Raw genomic sequence first — 8,614 nt, forward strand, 5'->3', positions numbered from 1 at the left:
ATTTGTAAAATTACTTGTTTTAGTTACTCATTACCCATATTCTTCTTCTCGCTTCTATGACACTACCTAACAGAATGTTTTGAATTAGACACAGCATCATGCTGCTTTCAAAAAACCAAGACCTATTTATACTTCTGTCTAATTGTGAAAAGGGGAGGGGAGGGGAGGGGAGGGGAGGGATTTTGGAATAGAGTGGATCTCCATCTACTCTCCATCTAATGGAGATCTCTCATCTCCAAAATTCATTTGCCTGGAATATTGAGTAGAAAGGGACCAGCTGTGACAAGACAGGTAATTTTTAGATGGCTAACATCAGATGTGATAAATCCTACTCAATAATTAATCACTTCCCAAAGTGAGATTTCTTCCATACTGAGCATTAAATACTGTGAATAGTATCCCAAACTCATTTACATTGTTTCCAGGCTTTATGCTTAATTAAATGAATGACATTATATTTATTGCAAACAAACTAGAAGCCATTATGTTTTGCATCTGGGGACAAATTCTAAAAATCCCATAATTTGTCTCTTCCAGACCAGGATCCATCTGTTTCTGGATATCCAGAGTCTTTCTAAAACTCCTAAGCCAATATCTGAGATAAGGTTACCATATGTCTAGATTTTCCATGACACTTTATCTTTTCCAGCTGGAAATTTTACCATTCAGGATTTTGAACACTTCTATTATTTGTCCAGGAATTCTGGGTGTATAGCTGCTCAGTAACAGCTATTTTCTTCTGAAAAATCCTAGTTTGAAATACGGCAGCCCTAATTAGGGGAAAGCCATCTGTTGTTGCTATACTGCTTAGATTTGAGCATAGTTAAATATATTTATCTGGACAGTTGCAACTTTGCAATTGCTGCACTAATCAATAGGGTTTGGCTGCAATTTTTGCAACAGCAGCAGTTACACTTACATTTTCTTTCCCAGCTGCAGCTCCATCACCAAGAGAATGAAAAGAGAGGAACAGCAAGGAAGCAGAGCATCCAGAGGTGCTGTTTCACAAGGATCTTCTTCACTTCATGTTTCAGTGTGTGAGTCTCAGGGAAAAAGGGCTGATTAATGGCTACAGACTTCAAGATGACTATGGGAACAGCAAAGTACACTGCTGTGCAAGGCTCCTCTGATTTGCTGAGCCAGCTCACTGCTGTGAGAATTCATTGTCCGTTCACTAGAATGTGACTGTTGCCACACTCCCAACTATAGCTTGATGCTGGCACTTGCTGCCCAATTTGGCAGAGGCAGATCAGCTGTTGATGTCGTTACAGTGGAAATGAATAAACCTATTAAAAATATTCTGTCACTGCAAACTAAAACTCCCAAACTCAAAAATCTAGTGGTGTTTTGGCCCATGGGAGTGGAGTTATCTAATTGCATTGGCAAAACTTGGCTTGAATTTATAACTGGAAACTGTCTTGCTGGAAGAAAACCCCTGATAATGTACACTGGGAGAGTAAATGGCTATGATATTTCTTTAGGAGCACTAAATTGTTTTCCTTTTTTGCACAAAAAACTAATTTTCCACCATGGGAAACACAGACACTGATAATGAAACTTATACTCTTATTCAGAAAAAATTGCTAACCTGGCTTCCCTATGGTTTGTGAAGTCTGATAGTGGATCACAGGATAGAACAAGTGCCTAAATATTTGTAAGTTGACAGTAAAATAACCACCTCTCCTCTGTTCCTTTTATTTATACCTGTTATATCTGAGAACCTGTCAAGTTATGGGACCTTCTCTTTAACCATTTCCTAGTTGTAACCTGGCTGGTCATGCATTCCACCAAAAGGAAGGATCTGGGAGGCGTGGGAGATCCTGAAGACTATAAGAATCCTTTCTTCGTCGCATCTTGTCATAAGTCCAGGTGGAGAAACACCAGGCAACAGCCACTAATTCCTTGGACCTTCAGGGAACAGGGTGAAATGTTGTGATCTTCAACTTGATGTCCTCCAGTCTTTCTACACTTATGACCATTTCGTTCTTCGCTCCATTACAGCTCCTCCTTTTTTTCTTTTTTTCCATTCATCATTTGCCACAATCATTTGGATATTACTTGTTTTTTGGTTGCTCCCAGGAATGGGCTGATGCCTGTCTTTAGAGGGAAAATCAACAAGGACACAGCTGTAAATAGGAGCATAAAGGAAGTGCATAAAGACATGCATATGTAATTGTCTATCCACAGCCCAACCCACTCCCAATGTCGAGCTTTCTTCAGTTCAGAGAACTTTCTGTGCTGAACATGCATAAAAATAATTGATAACTCTTTTACAGGCCAATGCTCAGTCTCCTCATGAGCCAGTTTAAAAAGTTGGCACCCTGAAAACTAATTTTTTCAAGCAATTACAGAGGTTTAATACTATATTTTTGTCTGTTCTGAATCTGCTCACTGCATTTGATGGCCACTGTGTCTTGTACTGTCGGGAAGTATTATACAAAGATCGCTATTCACACACTTTTTTCCACTCATGGTTTTTCTTCTTACATCCTCCTTAGATGTCAGCATTCTCCCATGTGATCTCATGCACTTTGAACTGAAAAAAGAATAACTAAAAATTATTCAAAGTTTATCACCACAGGAAAATGCATGGGGCCCAAGGAAACCCAGGCACAACATACCTATCTCATGTCTGGGCCTCAGGGTTAAAGAATAGTCCCTGGTTTTACTTTCCTTTCTTATTTGATTCATTAACCAGTTTTTAGGTGATTATTGAGGGAACCTGGAGAAAGGAATGTTTTGGCACCGTTCTGTGTTTGTTTGCTAGTATCAAGAAGTTCAGCCTTGTCATTTTCAGAAACAGGAAAGAAGAAGCTACAAGTGTTCAAGTAAAGAGTTTTCATCTGGTTGCACTCCATACAGTCTTTAAATTGAGATTAGTCATCATGGGAGCAGATGCACCTTCTAAACTGTATGCTTCTAAGAAATATATATTTTTTTTGTGTGTGTTTAAAACCCAGAATCCATGTTACTGAAGTATTATGGAGATGTACAAAGAGGGGAGACAATGCAATTTTGCATTAAGTAACAAGAGATAGATCTTGTAGAAAACTAATATGGAAACCGACATCAGGTTTCTTGAATAAATAGGTACGTCATACTATCTAGAGGTCTAGACACTGTGATATTCTGTTATTATTTTTCCTTGGCAAAATATGTCATATCAAGTCTCCTACCATCCCCCAAAATCCAACAAAATATGAACCTGCCCATCTACTTCTGTCCCATACAACAAAAAACTGAAGTTAATTTGCTTTTGTCTTTTTTTTTTACATGCCGAAATACTTAATCTTTCTGGAGGTTATAGATCATATAATAGTCATGTCCTTTTTAACATGATAATAAAAAAAGGTAATAGGCAATAACAGTCAAATCCCAGTAGATTTGAAACCTTATTTAGCTGAGATGAGCAGCTGAAATTTCAGCTATTTGTCTGAATTTGGTTGTTCTATTCAAATATATGTAATGATAATAAACCCCTCCTGTAATGATAATAAACCCCTCCTGTCTGCAGTTCAGTCAGCTTGGGAAGACTCTCAGACATGCACAGAATCTCCCTGAGAACAGTGGGGTTCCTCCCAGGATCAAAGGTCTGACCACATGCATTTTACTGCAGGAAGTGTTTCCTCATGAATTATGCAGGTATTCCTGTTAACCAGAAAACCTTGAAAACAAGTTATTTTCCAGCATTTGCTCATTGTCCTTCTAATCTCAGAATTGGAAGAAAAGCAGAATGCAGACATGAGAATGAATAATGGGAGGCAGCAGACATAACCAAACCTTACATACATCCAAGAAGAACCAAGATGTTTCAACTTGAATTGAATGTGTGAAGAATTCCTTGACTCATGACCAGAAAAAAAATGTGTTTCAAAAGCCTACATGAAAAAATGTCACTGAAAGGGTATTTCATATTTGCCATTATAACATAAGGAACATAATGGGAGGGGTATCTACATATAGAACCACAATAAACTACTGACTGGAAAATTGCAAAAATATCCTTCCCATCCCTCAATCATAATTTATTGCCATAAAAGGAAATAAGTTCCATATTTCTGCATGATAAGAACAGTGACAAATATAAATACCTATGTTTGTGTAGAAATTCAAAATTAATCAAATTTTGATGCCTGCAGGAGAAAGAGAATCTATAATGCAGTGCAAACAATGTCAAAGAAATAGGAACAGTCATGGATCAAATTTCTGATAAAAAAAAAATTGCCCCTGGGAAATTCAGATATTTTTTCATGATGGTTTTACATCTTTATACAGTGTAAAGAACCACTCTTCTTTGGGTATGTGATCTGTGGCAGCAAAATAAATATCTTTCCATCCCTGGTCATTATCTGGTATGGAGATTAAAAAAGAACAGCAAAGCAAACATCTGCAAGAAGACTCTCTCATTTAAAAGATTAACTCTAATATAAAATTACTTTATCTTGTCTTGCAACTATTTGGAAACTCATTAAATTTACAACAGTCACTTCATATGGAAATTACTTCTCTCCCCCGAAGAGACTGTTAACTGTAGTCACGTATTTCATGGTCCATGATTATATGAACTTGCCCAGTTTCAGCAAAGAGCTTGAAATCTGTACAACATTAATGCAACGACAAGGTCTAAGTACAGAGCTCAGAGTGTCTTTCTTGCCTTTTCTTCACGTCTGCCTACAGAGAGGCTGACAATGCACGTATTGCCTTGCTAATTGAGCATTAGATTAAGTGGACTGGTGTATTTGTTGACTGGATTTTAGCAAATAAGTGGAAGAAGTAATTGCCATCATAAGCACAGCAACAAATCCGCTTTACATTTTAATTTAATGTGTTTGTATGGGATCTTAATCCTTAGAACAGTAACACCCTACTGTAGCTAGCTATAAATGTAAGGCATAAAGTATCCTTCTAATAGCATGTCATCAGCATTTGCATTTTAAGCTTGGAAAAAATTGTTTTGGAAAGGGTGATACATTCAGAAATATTACAGTCAATATTTTGCAAGCTGATCAAATACTGTATTTCTAGGAAGAAAACCACAATGTCATTGCTCTTTATAAAAGTTGTTTGACAAGAAGGCCAGAGAATTTTAAATAATTGCCGCAATGAAAGGTAGCCATATATTTAGTAAATAAAACTATCCACTTGTAAGCAGCTTTAGGAAGCAATATAAGCTAATGTTTCTGTTTCATTTTTGGCTATCATCAAACCTATTAGATTAAACACAAACAAATCCTTGAACTTGAATGTGTTTCTTCAGTCTGATTACCTTATATCACATAATGCTTTCACTTGTAGAATAAGATTCTTAATCTACTGGTTATAAAATGTACTTATTTTTTGAGAATATCCTTTGGTCCATGGGTCAGGATCTGGAAGGCACTGACAGGGCTGCATGTCCCCAGGCAGCCTGGCTGGGCATCCCCACCTGTGAGTTAAGGAGCCCAAGGCAGGCTCAGTCTGGGACCCTGTGCCCAGCCCAAGCCCCACTGAGCCCAATAGGGCTCCCCAGATAGAACCCAGCCCCGCCTCATGGGACAACCCCACTCCTGCTGCTCCTGACATCATGTTGCACAGCTTCCCACTGTAACTGCTGTTGGATGCAAAAATTACTTAGACCTTCTCGTGCTACAAAAAACTAAGCTCTGTCAAAGTACCATCTGGCAAGAATTTATGTTCTTCCATAGGATAAATCTCACCTTTAAATACCAAGCTACTATATTCATTTCTATGGAAGTTAACTCATCATATAATGGTCCCCAGCTGCTCTGACAACTGCTCTAAAAAACACAGATGAAACTGGGAACAATACTGGTTGCAATACAGAATTTCTAGATATAGAACTAGAAAAAGAATGAGAAGTGCAAACTCACTTTACATAATAAGTGTAAAATGTAATAATAGGTGTGAGAAGTAAGAGAAGTGTAAAAAGTCAAATCCATAAGATGTCAAAGATAACCCCCTAATGTTAAGAGTTTTAAGCACCTCTTCCATGAATACCTTCTGTAGGGAGATTATTTTGCTTTTTCATTGCAGATGTCTGTACTTCCTTGACATGATGGTTGCAGTTGCCATTTTCATTTTGTCCCAATTTTCTAGTTCCCACATATCTGTATTGAAATGGCATTCAAAAATGTGACCCTAACTGTCCTAGATAGCTTTAGAGTTGCCAAGGGGAAAGGTGAGTTTTATAGTTGTTGCTACTTTTAACATCTACTGAAATGTAATTATAAAAGTGGAAGAATGTGCAGACTGTGATTGCCATGCTTCATGCAAGAACAGGTTAGTCACACTATATAGGTAATGTACATATCTGATAGTGTTTCTTCTACCTAAAATGATGAGTGTCAACCAAATCATCAAAATACACACTAATGGCAATAAATTGTTGTATGCAGTCTCTCTAGCATAACTGACCTCAGTTAGACTTTTAGGTAGAATCAGAACAGTTATTTCTCTTTCAAGTAGAATGTATGAAATCATGTTGCATTACTGATAGACTTCTAAAATGTATGATTTATATCTTCCAAGATTATGTGGTTGAGTATCTGATCTTAAATTAGCCTGTCTATGACCAACAAGTGGATAGACATAGTCAGACAAATCTGCTTTTTGTTTATAAATGACCTACTAATAAATTCTGCCCCTCTCTTTCATACATGAAACACCCATCCCCAACAATGCTTTTAAGTACAATGCACATTTGCATGGCTCCAAGGGTTGAATAGTAGTGCACTAATACATGTATTATCTCAAGATCTTGGACAATACAGTTTCTTACCTATTTTAGTTGTCTAATAAACTTCTTATTCTATTTCTTTCCTCAAGAGATGTTCCATACAGTGGAAGGATCTCATAGTGTCAATGGATTGAAATATGTATAGTTCAACAGTACAATGCTTCTGCCTGGCAAAGTCTGGCAGAGCTGGCTTGATGCTGACATGTTGCATCAGAAATCTTGCTATCTGGTAAGTAATTAGGAAAAGATAGAAGCATTGATCATTCAATGTAGTTAATATCTACATGTACCTAAATAAACAGCTGATTTAAGAGGCTATTATGGATGGAAACCAAATGCTGAAAAAGTATAGAGACCGACAGATGCAAATACAAACCGGAACATATGAGGAATGAATGGTGGGGAAAAGTATGTGTGTGTATAGATAGGCTGATATATATCTGCATGAACATGCTTTCATACATATACATAACTTTTGCTTTGCATGGGAGAATTCAGAATACTACAGAGGCCTACTCATTTGTGCATCCTGCAACTTTATACTCATGTAAGCTGTCCGTTATATACAGTGGAATCAGTGGTCATAAAAAGATTGAAGATACAAGCTTGCCTTACCAGTTCTCAACCCCTAAAGACCTTGTACAGAGAAATCTCTTGTGTTGGATGAATACTTAAAGCAGATTGAACCATTGCTCAACATGCAATCAAACCAGACACTTATAGACTTAATTATGAGTGACAACCCAAGCCAGAACTTCAGTGCTGGCTCACTTCATTCCTTCATCTGTGTACCCTCAGGGATTACAATTCTAATGCTTCTGTAGCTGAGGAAATTACATGATTAAACTAGCTTTCGTACGGAAATCAATTACTCCTCAAATTCCTAAGTTTATTTTTACATCCCAGAGCCATCTTCGGGACTTCATATTGAAATGACACATTTACAACATTATTTAATATCACTTTCATTTTTCATTTTCTTAGAAAATGTGTTTCTACTTTTCTGTTCTTGCCCCTCCATAATACCCCCAAAATAGGCACCTGGGCATTTTTACTTTACAGTTTACTTTAATGCCTCTGATAGGGTTAACATTATACTTACGTTATTGGTCTATCCATACACAGATAACAATTATTTCTGATTCAGAAATGTCATATCCACCTATTTACGCTACTACTCATTTTACAATTATTCTTTCAGTCATACTATCTTGTATGTGTGTGCACACATGTACATGTGTGTGAGTCTAGGTATACACAGGTATGTAATAAAACCTAGTTTCTCGCCTGGTCAGATTTTCTTCTGCAGTTTCAACTTATCCTGTCTAATGAGACAACTTCTGGCAGCAGTCATGTTGACAGTAAAAGTAATAGCTTTACAAAACAGTAACCTGTTGCTGTACATTGCTATATTGAAAAATGGATGCTGTGGTTTGGAGCACATCTTTTTATTGAGCGACTACACTCCATGATGGAAGATACGTGTGAGAGACGAACATTCCTAATCGCCAAATGTTCTGATAAAGAAGACCAATTAATCTTTGTCTGTTAGAAATGAGGATAGGAATTAACTCCTATAAACTAGTGTGAAGACAAAGTTCAAATAAAACTTAACAATATCAAAGTTTTTTGCAACTATCCTTTCGTGCTCTGTGCAAATTACTTTGCACTCATGTCAGTTTATGACTTAAAACAATTTCTGAGACCGGGTATGTCAGTAATGCTGAGAAAAGCTGAAAACTATAAATTATCCTGGCAGTGACTATTACCTAAACCTGACTGTCTAGTTGAATTTAGATTAGCTGATCTTCTTGTTATCTTTAGGGAGTTCACCTTTACCCAGACAGCTCTATGGGAAAGCCAGCTATCAAACTACTA

Source organism: Calidris pugnax, unplaced genomic scaffold, assembly GCF_001431845.1.
Source record: "Calidris pugnax isolate Ruff unplaced genomic scaffold, ASM143184v1 scaffold44, whole genome shotgun sequence".
In the NCBI taxonomy this organism is placed as follows: domain Eukaryota; kingdom Metazoa; phylum Chordata; class Aves; order Charadriiformes; family Scolopacidae; genus Calidris; species Calidris pugnax.